We start from the raw sequence: 12,029 nt of genomic DNA, 5'->3' as shown, positions 1-12,029 counted from the left end.
GTTTTATACTAGTTACCGTCTATCTGACAAGTAAACTGCACCCCATTTTTAACAGCACTACAGGTGTAGTGAGAAACAAATGTGCTAAGGCCACTGACGTATCCTCTCACTACTATATTCAGTACTTGTAAGTGCTTTAGTGCACAATGTACAGTTTACATTCACCAAGGAAACAGTCACATGGTCTGCAAGCATACACTGGGCATCACAACATTCCGTCAGAAATAATGGAAATGAGAGGCACCAAGATACTCTAAATTAGTGTTACTGGCCAATAATTGGCATTTTCTCTAAAAGATATTAGGCTAAATCAATACATAATACTCAGTAATAAAATGTAGAGCCATGAGGTACTGTTGATCTGCTGCCCTTATAACACAGAGCACTCTCTACATAGTACTGTATATTTCTTTCTTCTGTTGTAACTTTGCATGTTGTGGTGTTACTTGCATTCTCTTGCAACTGAGGTGAAAACAGCAACCATGTCTGAAAGCAACTAAAATGTAATGTGAAAATACTGCCAATCATACAGATATTGGATAGGGCATTCATTACAAACAGTTCTACAGTTTGTAAATGCAATATGGACACACCCTAGTAAAAAGATTCAAAAAGTACATTAAAAAAAAAAAAAGGACATCCTAAGCTTGCTCAGAAACCACTGGAACTTTATAAATAAAATTAAATAGCATGTTTTAAAGCTGTGTGTGCAACAGTGCCAGGTTAAAAAGAGTTTGATATGTGAAAAATTGTGGGAGCATGTAAAGGAGAGAAATTCAGTTTTAAAGGAAACATAAATCAAAGGTAAAGTTTTACTTTTTTTTTTAAAATAAAGTTTCCCTGGCAGCTGTGATTTTACTGTTTTCCCACAGTGTTATTATTTGTTTCAAGTTTAGTCTGCATTCTTGTTTCTAAGTATATATTTGCTAAACCATAAACAAAATATTAACCAATAAAACATATTTAACAATGTTTTATTTGTTAAATAAACATATTTCCACTACAAGTTCTGCATAAATAATAGACATACTTGCATAAAATTTAAAATCTATGTGTATAAACAACACAGTCCTCCTACTTGAGTGCAATGCAAAACAGAAACATTGTAAGGCACTATAAAAAAAACAATAAACAAATTTATAAGAGAAATCAGAGACTTAAGCCCAACAAATATGGGAAACCATGTAATCTTAAATATCTCTGACCTCTGAATTGATAAATATATTGGTGCCAAATCTTCAAACAGGAGCTTATGTACTTATAGTTACCTCTGCACGAGTCCCAGCAAAAGTAACTGTTTGCAGGATCTACCCTTAGTTTGCATTTCTAAAGTATGTGGACAGTTCTAGGCGGACCACATTGCCTGGTTACCCTGCTGGCCTGGGTAACAACAGTCACATCAAACATAAGCTACCTTTCTTCACTTTCAAAGCCCTTCATGGCCTAACTCCAACCTACCTATTTTCTCTCTTTCATTACTGAAGCATCAACTTCCACCTCTGATCAGCCCATGATGTCATTTGTTAAACTGTCAAACAAGCACAGTTGTGTTTTCTTCCATGCTGTCCCTCATCTGGGAGAAGCATCCCACAAAATATCTGCAAAGCTACCTCATTAGTGTCCTTTGCTGGGATGCCTACAAAAACACTGACAATAGGTAGGCCACTGAAGTGCTAATACCACTGCCTATCATACTGCTCAATATTGTCTCACTGTTTCCTTGTACTCCCCCAACCTATATCCATCTGTTGCTCCTTGTCTTATACTTTGATTGTAAGATCTTGGGGGGGGGTTGCAGCTTTTTGTTCCGTTTGTACTAGCACAATGGGCTCCTAGGTACTACTACAATACAAACAACAACAATTGGACATAACCAGGGTAGTTCTACACCTATATTTCTCAGTTGCTTATATCATCCCCATTACCCAATAGTATCTGAACACCATTAAATCTTTTAACGTGTTTATCCTCACAATATCCCCCTGAGGTAGAGATGTGTTATCCTTATTTTACAGATGGAGAACAGAGGCACAAAGAGACTTGACCAAAGTCACATAGGAAGTTATTGGTGGAGTCAGGACATGAACCCTAATCTCCCAAGTCCCAAGCTAGTGCCCTATGTATGAGACCATCCTTCCTCTTCAGGGCTTAGATCGTTAAGTGCAGCTTTAAATTTCTTGGAGAGGCTGAAAGGGTGAGGTGGATGAATGCCTACTTCTAATATTTCACAGCAAAACATAGGATTATATTTGTATAATTTTAATTTTTTAAATTATGTCATATAAGGCTTTGAGGTTATTTAAAAGTTACCTGCTTAGTACAAGCCAGGCCACAATACTCAACACATGAAACTATCAGTCAGTAAGATCAACCAACCATAAACAAACAAATAAAATAAATACAAAAATAAGCACCCCCTTACCCCAAGCAGAGTTTTAATCCTGAGAGACTTCATGAAGTTCACCAAGGACTTAATTACTGCTATGAAATGTTCATAGAAGGTGCTCAGCTATCATGATGAGGGGGTGGCAATATAAAACCCTAAAATCAGAAGTAGATTTTGTACTTGGATTAGCAACTGATCATGACAATTTTGGAAGACTGTTATCTAACACTACAGCTCCATATCTGCATACACACAAACCTCGTGTCAGATCAAGGGTCACCTACAAATTGCACAGCCTTTGTACTAAAAACTAAGAAAGATAAGGTCAAGTTTGTTTTAGTTGAAGTCCAAGGCCCGGGGTACATCAACACCTTAGTCCTAGGACCAGCATTCACATCCAGGGCCGGCTCCAGCGTTTTTGCTACCCCAAGCGGCGGGGAAAAAAAATCCGCAATAGGTGGCACTTCGGCAGCAGCTCTACCGCCGCCGCTTCATTCTTCAGCGGCAATTCGGCAGCAGGTCCTTCTCTCCAAGAGGGACTGAGGGACCCACCTCCGAATTGCCGCCGAAGAGCCGGACGTGCCGCCCCTTTCGTTGGCCGCCCCAAGCACCTGCTTGCTGCGCTGGTACCTGGAGCCGGCCCTGTTCACACACCCCTCTCAGCTCCCACAGCAGCATCCCAAATATCCTTTGGGGAAGGCACTGTCTCTTTGTTCTGCGTTTGTACAGCACCTAGCGCAACAGGTTCCTCATCCAGGAGCGGGTGCCTTGCCAAGGTCTGCAGTAGCCACCCAGCCAGGGACACAGCCCCCACAAACCCTGGCACTTTCAGGCTCCGGAATCAGCCCTGGGGCTTGGCCCCAGTGGAGATTGAGGCCGGACACCCCAGCTCAGACTCGGGGGGCTGGCGAGCCTGACACCCCAAGCTGCTCAGAGCCTCCCTCACTCCCCGCCCAGCTCATTTGAGGGTACCCGGGCGTGGGGAGCGCTCCAGGCTGCCGCCTGCGGGGCTTAGCCCTGAGGGCAGCAGGCTGGGGGCAGCGCAGCCCGACCAGCGCCCCTTGGGAAGCCGCGTACCTGGGGGCAGCGCGGGCTGCCCGGCGTCGGAGCCCCAGCAGCGGCTCGCGGGCCCAAATCCCCCCCGTTGGTTTCCACAGGGAACCTAACTGAGGCGGGCACCGCCTGGCGGGGGAATCCCTCCCACTCCGCCTAGGCCGCTGCAGCGAAGCGGGGGCGCGGGGTTCAGACGCGGCGGCAGCAGGGGCCGCTCTCGCTCTCTCCGCGGCGGCGGCGCTGGCTGCAGGTCTCCCGGGCGCCCGGCCCCGCGCGCTGACGGAGGGAGCTGCGTCCCCCTCCCCCCGCCGCCGCCGCCACCACCACCACTACTACTACTCACAGCCGCCGCCATTTTCCCGCCTGACGCAGCCCTCGGTCCCGGGAACCGGCCCTGCCTGCCTGCCGCGGGAAACGGCCCGGGGCCGCCTGCTGCACGCGCCGCACGTTGGCGGCAGCGTGGCCGGGGGGTTAGTTCCCGGCTGGGTCTGTACAAACAACGGCTCCTGCGCGCGGGCGGTGTTTGTAGGGTCGCCACGGGGCTCTGCTGCTCCTCTGCTGATGTTGGGCACAAGGGGCAGGGGCCTGACTCTGCCTTCGCCCCGTGCTGGGGGGCTGGATCCCCCAAAGGACACCTGTGGGCTGAGAGGGGGGTTTGATGGGGGTGGTGGGCATTGCCTGCTGCCCTGCCTTTGCCAATCCTTCTCCTCACCTTATTGAGTCGTAATGTCCGTTGAGGCTCACTGCAGACGTTGAACAGGCGTCCCAACCAAGCCCTGGTCACTCTTAACGCTTCGTTAAAATATACGTTTGTTCCCGCCTCACACTTAAGGCACTGATAGACCTACTGGTAGCATCTTGGGGCCCCGCTCATGAGTTAGGATCACATTGTGCTAGGCTCTAGAGCAGGGGTTCTCAAACTTCATTGCACGGCGACCCCCTTCGGACAACAAAAATTACCGCATGACCCCAGGAAGGGGGACCGAAGCCTCAGCCTGCCCGAGCCAGGCCACCCCGGGGTGAGGGGAAGCCTGAGCCTCGCTGCCCCTGGTTGGGGGGAGCAAAGCTGAAGCCCAAGGGCTTTAGCCCAAGTCAGGGGGGGCTGTAACCTGAGCCCTGCTGCCTGGGGCTGAAGCCCTTGGGCTTTGACCCAGTGGTGGGGCTTGGGCTTCAGCCCTGGACTCCAGCGGGTATAAGTCAGCCCTGGCAACCCCATTAAAACAGGGTCGCAACCCATTTTGGGGTCCTGACCCACAGTTTGAGAACCACTGCACTAGAGCATTGCAACCTGACTACAGGGATTGGGCCAGCTCTGAAAACAACCCAATCCTCTCAGGCTCAGGTTGGCTCTGATCTTCTCTTTCTGCCCAGGAGGTCGGTGTGGTGGCAATTGCGTGCCCTGCTCTTGCTAGCCACCGCCTGCGCTGTGTGCGTTACGGAGTTAGCTTGCCAATGAGTCACAACATCTCTCATTCCACAGTGAGGTGACAGCAATGGCCAACGGGGGGAGGGAAGGGCCATGCAGGCGCTGTCACGCCAGCCCCAGGGACAGGCGGTGACCAGAGACATATCATGAGTATGGGGGGCAGGTTTGGGGGGAAGTGTCAGGGTCAGGTCAGATCTGAAAATAACTTGATACTCTTGGGTGGAATTTGGGTCAGCTGTGCTCCAGTCTGTTCTGGGGCTGGGTCAGGCTTTAAAATTAGGCCTGAGCAGACCTGTACTAAAGACTGTACAAACTGCATAACAAAAGTTGGTCACTGCTACAATGTGCATACAATAAGATAAGACAACAGATGGATACAAACAGATTGGGAGGCCAATGAGACATCTTGCTGATCTACATACTCCTGCTGTCTCCTTACCCCATCCTGTTATTTATATTTTTAAAAAATCACTGTTGCTATTTTCAGATACATTAGTTACTACTACAAAAAACATAGGCATTCCCAAAGAAAACATTTGTTAGCTAACAGTTAAGTTGTGACTTGTAAGTTCAAATATTATTCATCACTGCAAATATTAAACTCTGGAATTCATCAGCTAAGGTTAATTATATAGCTCTTGCCCAACTGTAACACACTGTTGATTAATACACATCTATACACTGGGCATTTTTGGCTGTGCAACACCAAAACAACTTTAACTCTGTCCTAACAGTAATTTCGTGGGAGATGGAATGGAGAGGGGTCTTTGAAACAACTTTATCCATCCATAACAATCAATTTCATTTGACCTGTCAATGCTTTTCTTTCAGCTCCAAAGTGGATATGCTGACTCTAATGTTCTTTATGCCTATCTACCATCCGCATGACAAATATTGTATAAAATTCTTAGTAGACAAGCAGCATACTAAAGACCATCATTCTCCATTCTTCATTAAGACTCCATGTGTTCATCTCTCCATAGGTTTTTGTAAGGCACTTATCAGTGTAGTGTCTAACCACAAATCTAATTGATGTGACATTCACAATTCAAGTATCTTTACATACAGAGCTAATGTATCTATGTATGCAAACCTCCTAGGCCCACATCATGAAATTATAACATTGACATAAAAAGAATCAGTTTTAGCCATTTGACAAATCGTATACTCGTAACTGGCTTCATACATCGGTACAGTGTTTTCCTAAAATTTAAGAATTCTGCAAATTTATACTGCAGACTTCTTAAGCCCATTATGAAATTAAATGATGAAGAGAAGAAGGCTAGTGGCTATTCTAAATTTACCTTGTTATTGACCTTTCTAAATGTAAGATGTCAACAGCCATAGTCAGCACTTCTTAAGCTATTGATTCCTGCCTGTCTTTCATCCCATGAGTAAGGGTTAGGTGGATCAGGCCTTAGGTATGAAAGAAACAAAGACGAGAGTTTGGTGTCACTACAAGAGGAGCGTTGATTGTTTTGCTATTGACTAGACAAAAATGTTCAATGTATGGGTGTGTTAATGGGTGTTCAGACATATACAGGAATATAGCTATTGTCAGCCTTACATAGTATACTACACATTTAAAATTGTCCTTAGTAGGTGATTTTCATTTGTAAATGTTGGTCCATCTTTTTATTAAAATATTTTTAAATGTATTTTTAAACAAAGTAAATTAACCAATTAAACAAGAAAAACAAAAATGTATTTAACGTTACTAATTAATTCCAGACAGACCTAAGCATAATAATATCAAATATATTGTTAATTATTATATGAGGAACATCTTAACATTATAATTCTACAGCATCATCAGGTAAAATGGGTTATCAGCAACATCAATCTACAAGTAGTCCTAGAACAGAGATTTACATTCAGAGGGTCCTTTTTGTGAAAGAGGAGAATATCTGAGTTGCCAGTTATTGTAATATTGTATAATGGGAAGGAGTTTATGTTTAAGTGCCTCTATTCTGTTCTTTCTAGGTTCTTGTACTGTGCTCATGACCCTAGGATGAGTGCTTCCCACTAGAGCATTAAGCAACGTGACTAACATTTGTCAGGTGTTTGTTCTCTCATCCTCTTCCCCAGGAGGAGAAGTGTGTGCAGTGAAGTGTTTTGTGGATTTAAAAAAAATAATATATACACCTGCTGCTATATGTTTATGTTAGAGAAGGCAAGGTCAAAGAAATACACCTTGCACTTGGAGCAAAAGGTGGGGAGGTTTGTGATGCTCGTTATTTCCTGTGGGAGTTCATCCACAGTCTTGGGCCAGCCCCCGAGAAAGCTCTGTTTCCTCTCCTAGCCTGCTCTCAGACACCCTTCACACAGAAAGTGGAGTCCAAACCCATCCCCTTCCTGGAGTTTGGTTTTATTTACCCAGAAATTAACAATAATGTAACATAATCAGCTCTTTCTAGGCCCCCATAACCTAATATCTGATCACCTTGTAAAGAAATGATAAATACATAAATAATAATTTATTATTTGTATTATCATAATGCATAGGAGCCCTAGTCAAGGACCACACAGAACCTGATTGTGGTAGGCATTATACAAACATAGAACAAAAAGATGGTCTCTGCCCCAGAGAGCTTACAATTTCTCCTCACAACTTTGCTGTGAAGCAAGGAAGCATGCATTTTCTATTTTACAGGTGAGGAGCTGAGGCATGGGGGCATTCAGCGCTTGAGCCAAAGCCCAATTAAGTCAATGGAAAGACTCCTATTAATTTATCTGCGCTTTGGATCAGGCCCCAAGTGACTTGCCCAAGGCTTCACAGAGAGTCTGTGGCAAAACTGAAAACCGAATGCAGATATTCTGAGTTTCAGTCTAGTGCCCTAACCACAGGAGCAGCCAAACTTTTCCTAGGGCCAGCTGCTCTTTGTGTTCCACCATCTAGATTTCTAAACCCATTCCCAAGATCCTCTTCATCACTCGGGCACCTCAAAAGACCCGTTTTGATGGGGTTGTCGTACCAATTCCTCACGATCTAGATTCAGTTATCCCTATTTTTTCCGACTGTCTTTCCCACTTCCTAGAGGCCTGGAAACAGGTCACCTCTGACCGCTGGGTTCTAAACACAGTGGAATTTGGTTATACCCTCCAATTTATTTCAACCCCACCTTCCCCATCCCTCTTCAGGGACCCCTCTCACAAGCTTCTGCTAGAGCAAGAAGTTCAATCCCTCCTCAGCATGGGAGCAGTGGAGGAGGTTCTGCTACATCTAAGAGGAAAAGGGTTTTACTCCCATTATGTTTTGATACCCAAGGCCAAGGGAGGTCTCAGACCCATCTTAGACCTGCGTCAACTCAACCATTATCTCAAGAGGTTGAAGTTTCGCATGGTCTCCTTGGGGTCGATCATTCCGTCACCGGATCCAGGCGATTGGTATGCTGCCCTTGACTTAAAAGATACAAACTTTCACATATTGATCTTCCAAGGACACAGAGGATTCCTGAGGTTCATGGCAAACCAAAGACATTACCTGTTTGTGGCCTTGCTGTTTGGCCTCTCGGTGGCCCCCAAGAGTCTTCACCAAACGCATGGCAGTGATAGCGGCCTTCCTCAGGAGAAGATGACTGGCTCATCAAGGGCAGGTCTCAGGTGCAAGTGCAGTCGGTCATCGCCCTCATCGGCACACCTGGTCTCCAATGCCTCAGAGATGGGCTGGGAGCCCATCTAGGGACGCTCAAGACCCAGGGTCGTTGGTCTGTGGAGGACCTATTGCTTCATATCAATGTCAGGGAGCTCAGGGCAGTCTGATTGGCATGTCAGCCATTCTTACCACATATTGCGAACACAACAGTATTGATCCTCACGGACAATACATCAGCCATGTATTACATCAACAGACAGGGAGGGGCTCATTCTTTCCCCTGTGTCGGGAAGCTGTACGTCTATGGAATTCTGCATCGAACACTCGATCAAGATCGAGGCCTTGTACCTGCCAGGGGTACAGAACCAGCTTACGGACTGGCTCAGCAGGTCCTTCTTGACTCATCATGAGTGGTCCCTACACCCGGATGTCGCGATGAGCATCTTCCACAGATGGGGCTTTCCCCACATAGACCTGTTCGCCACACAGTCCAACAGGAAGTGCCAGCATTTCTGCTCCTTGAGTGGTCACAGCCCTGGCTCCATGACATATGTCTTCTTGATGAAGTGGTCTCAATACCTGTTCTACACCTTTCCGCCCATCCTGCTAATCCACAAGGTACCTCCAAAGATCAAGCAGGATCAGATTCGGGTCATACTGATCACTCCAGCGTGGCCCAGGCAACACTGGTACACCTTGCTTGTCTGTCTCTCCTGTGAGGCCCCAATCAAGCTTCCTCTGTGCTCAGACTTTACCTCATAAGATCATGGTCGGTTTCTCCACCAGAACCTCTGCTCCCTGCATTTGACAGCCTGGAATCTGCGTGGCTGAACCCCAAGGAATGGCTTGTTCAGAACAGATGCGCAAAATTATCCTGGGCAGTAGGAAACCTTCCATGAGGTCAGCTTATTGTGCAAAATGGAAGTGGTTCTCCCTCTGGTCTTCAACTCATGGGGTCCCACCAATGCAAGCATCAATCCAGCTTATCTTGAACTAACTTTTATCATTGAAAGAGCAGGGCATGGCCTTTTTCTCTTTAAAGGTCCACCTGGCAGCCATTTCAGCATTCCACCCAAAGGTAGACAATAGGTCGGTGATTTCACATTTAATGGTGATCCGTTTCCTCAAAGGCCTAGAAAAGACTTTTCCGCAGATAAGAGAACCTCTCCCTCCATGGAATTTAAACCTTATCCTCTTGAAACTAACGGGGCCATCCTTTGAGCTGATGGCAACGTGCTCTCTGCTGCATCTTTCATGTAAGACAGCCTTCTTGGTGGCAATTATCAGCCAGGAGGGTTTCAGAGATTCGAGCCCTCACGTCGGAGGAGCCCCCCTACATGGTTTTCTTTAAGGACAAGGCACAGCTTCGGCAACACCCTAAGTTTCTTCTGAAGGTTGTGTCCCAATTCCATTACAACCAACCTATCTTTCTGCCTGTCTTTTACCCCAAGCCTCATGCAAATCGGGAAGAACAAGGCCTGCATTCCCTGGACATCACACATGCTCTAGCCTTTTACAGTGAACGGACCAAACCGTTTTGTAAGTCACCACATCTCTTCGTGGTGATTGCCGAGAGAATGAAAGGGCTTCCTGTCTCTGCCCAAAGGATCTCGTCTTGGATCACATCCTGCGTAAGAATGTGCTACGACCTCGCAGGCGTTTCCCCTCCACGGCCCACTCTACAAGATCCCAAGTCTTCTCAGCGGCCTTCCTAACTCAGGTCCCGATCCAGGACATATGCAGGGCAGCAACCTGATCCTCGGTACACACGTTCTTGATGCACTATGCTATCACACAACAGGCTAGAGATGATGCCCACTTTGGCAGAGGGGTTCTACAGTTGCTTTGTTCTTAATCTCCGAGTCCACCTCTGAGACTACTGCTTGCTAGTCACCTAAATCTGAACGGACATGTGCAAGCACTCGAAGAAGAAAAACTGGTTACTAACCTGTCTGTAACTGTTGTTCTTTGAGATGTGTGGCATATGTCCATTCCAAGACTCGCCCGCCTGCCCCTTTCTTTGAGAGGTTGGTAAGAAGAAACTGAAGAGCATGGGCTTGACAGCGTCCCCTTATACCGGTGCTATGAGTGCGTGACACCAGGGGGCGCCAGAGCCCAGCCGACAGATACCACTAGGGGAAAAGTTTCCGACAGCTGTGCTCGGGGCGCACACACCCCTAAATCGGAATGGACATGTGCAACACATCTCGAAGAACAACAGTTACAGAAAAGGTTAGTAACCGTTGTTTTTAAAGATAATAAATGTTGGGTGAACCAACGGTTTTTTGCAGGTTGAATCGGGGAATAAAAGTTTTTCTCCTTTTTCCTACCCAAACTAAAAGATATTTTGTAATCTGTAAATGAATGTGTCTGAGTGAAATCAGGGATGTGTTGCAACCCTAATTTGTTCCCATTTTACATAGACTTTTGATTCTAGATGCCATGCCCACGCCATATATGGTACTGGAAAGGTGGACTCACGCCTGCTTCTCTATCACTGCATTGAAAATAAGTCTTGTAGACAGCTTGGCTCTGGGACAGCAGGAAGATGTGGTACATATGTTAATTTCTATGGATAAAGCAGGGGTGGCCAACCTGCGGCTAAGTTAATATGCAGCTCCTTGTATAGGCACCGACTCTGGGGCTGGAGCTACAGGTGCCAACTTTCCAATGTGCCGGGGGGTGCTCACTGCTCAACCCCTGGCTCTGCCACAGGCCCTGCTCGCACTCCACCCCTTCCCGCCCCCTCCCCTGAGTCTGCCGTGACCTCGCTCCTCCCCCCTCCCCCCAGAGTCTCCTGCACGCCACGAAACAGCTGATTGGGAGGTGTGGGGAGGAAGGGGGAGGAAGGGGGAGGCACTGATCGGCGGGCTGCCGGTGGGCGGGATGCACTGGGAGCGGGGGGTGGGTGGCTGCTGACGTATTATTGTGGCTCTTTGGCAATGTACCTTGGTAAATTCTGGCTCCTTCTCCGGCTCAGGTTGGCCACCCCTGGAATAAAGGGTCGAAGAATCAAAGATGTTGACCCTGAAGCTGTCCAACATGAAATGGTTTTAAACAAGGTTTGGAGTTTGGTAGACAGAGACCTTAGCCTGCTTAGTAGCATGGCAAACACACCATTAACAATTCTTTTTAACCATTTATTAAAGATACAGAAAAATAAGGAAAACAGTTAAAGCACTTGAAATATAAAATATGAAATGAAAATAAGGCTTTTATTTTAACATCTTTTGTTCCCTTTTCCTTTGGCTCTAGAGAGTTTTTGGAAAAAAACCACATTTGTTTTAAGAACATAAGAATGGCCATACTGGGTCAGACCAAAGGTCCATCTAGCTCAGTATCCTGTCTTCTGACAGCGGCCAATGCCGGGTGCTTCAGAGAGAATGAACAGAACAGGTAATCATCAAGTGATCTATCCCCTGTTACCCATTCCCATTGTTTGACAGTCTTGTAGATGTTATTAAAGATGGTAGTGTCAAGGCTGTATCCCCACTTTGAACTTTAGCGTACAAGTGTGGGGGCCTGCATGAGGACTTCTAAGCTTAATTACCAGCTTAGTTCTGGTCCGC

Source organism: Emys orbicularis, chromosome 4 (assembly GCF_028017835.1).
Source record: "Emys orbicularis isolate rEmyOrb1 chromosome 4, rEmyOrb1.hap1, whole genome shotgun sequence".
NCBI lineage: Eukaryota > Metazoa > Chordata > Testudines > Emydidae > Emys > Emys orbicularis.
The sequence above is the reverse complement of the archived record's forward strand: the minus strand, read 5'-3'. Positions refer to the sequence as shown.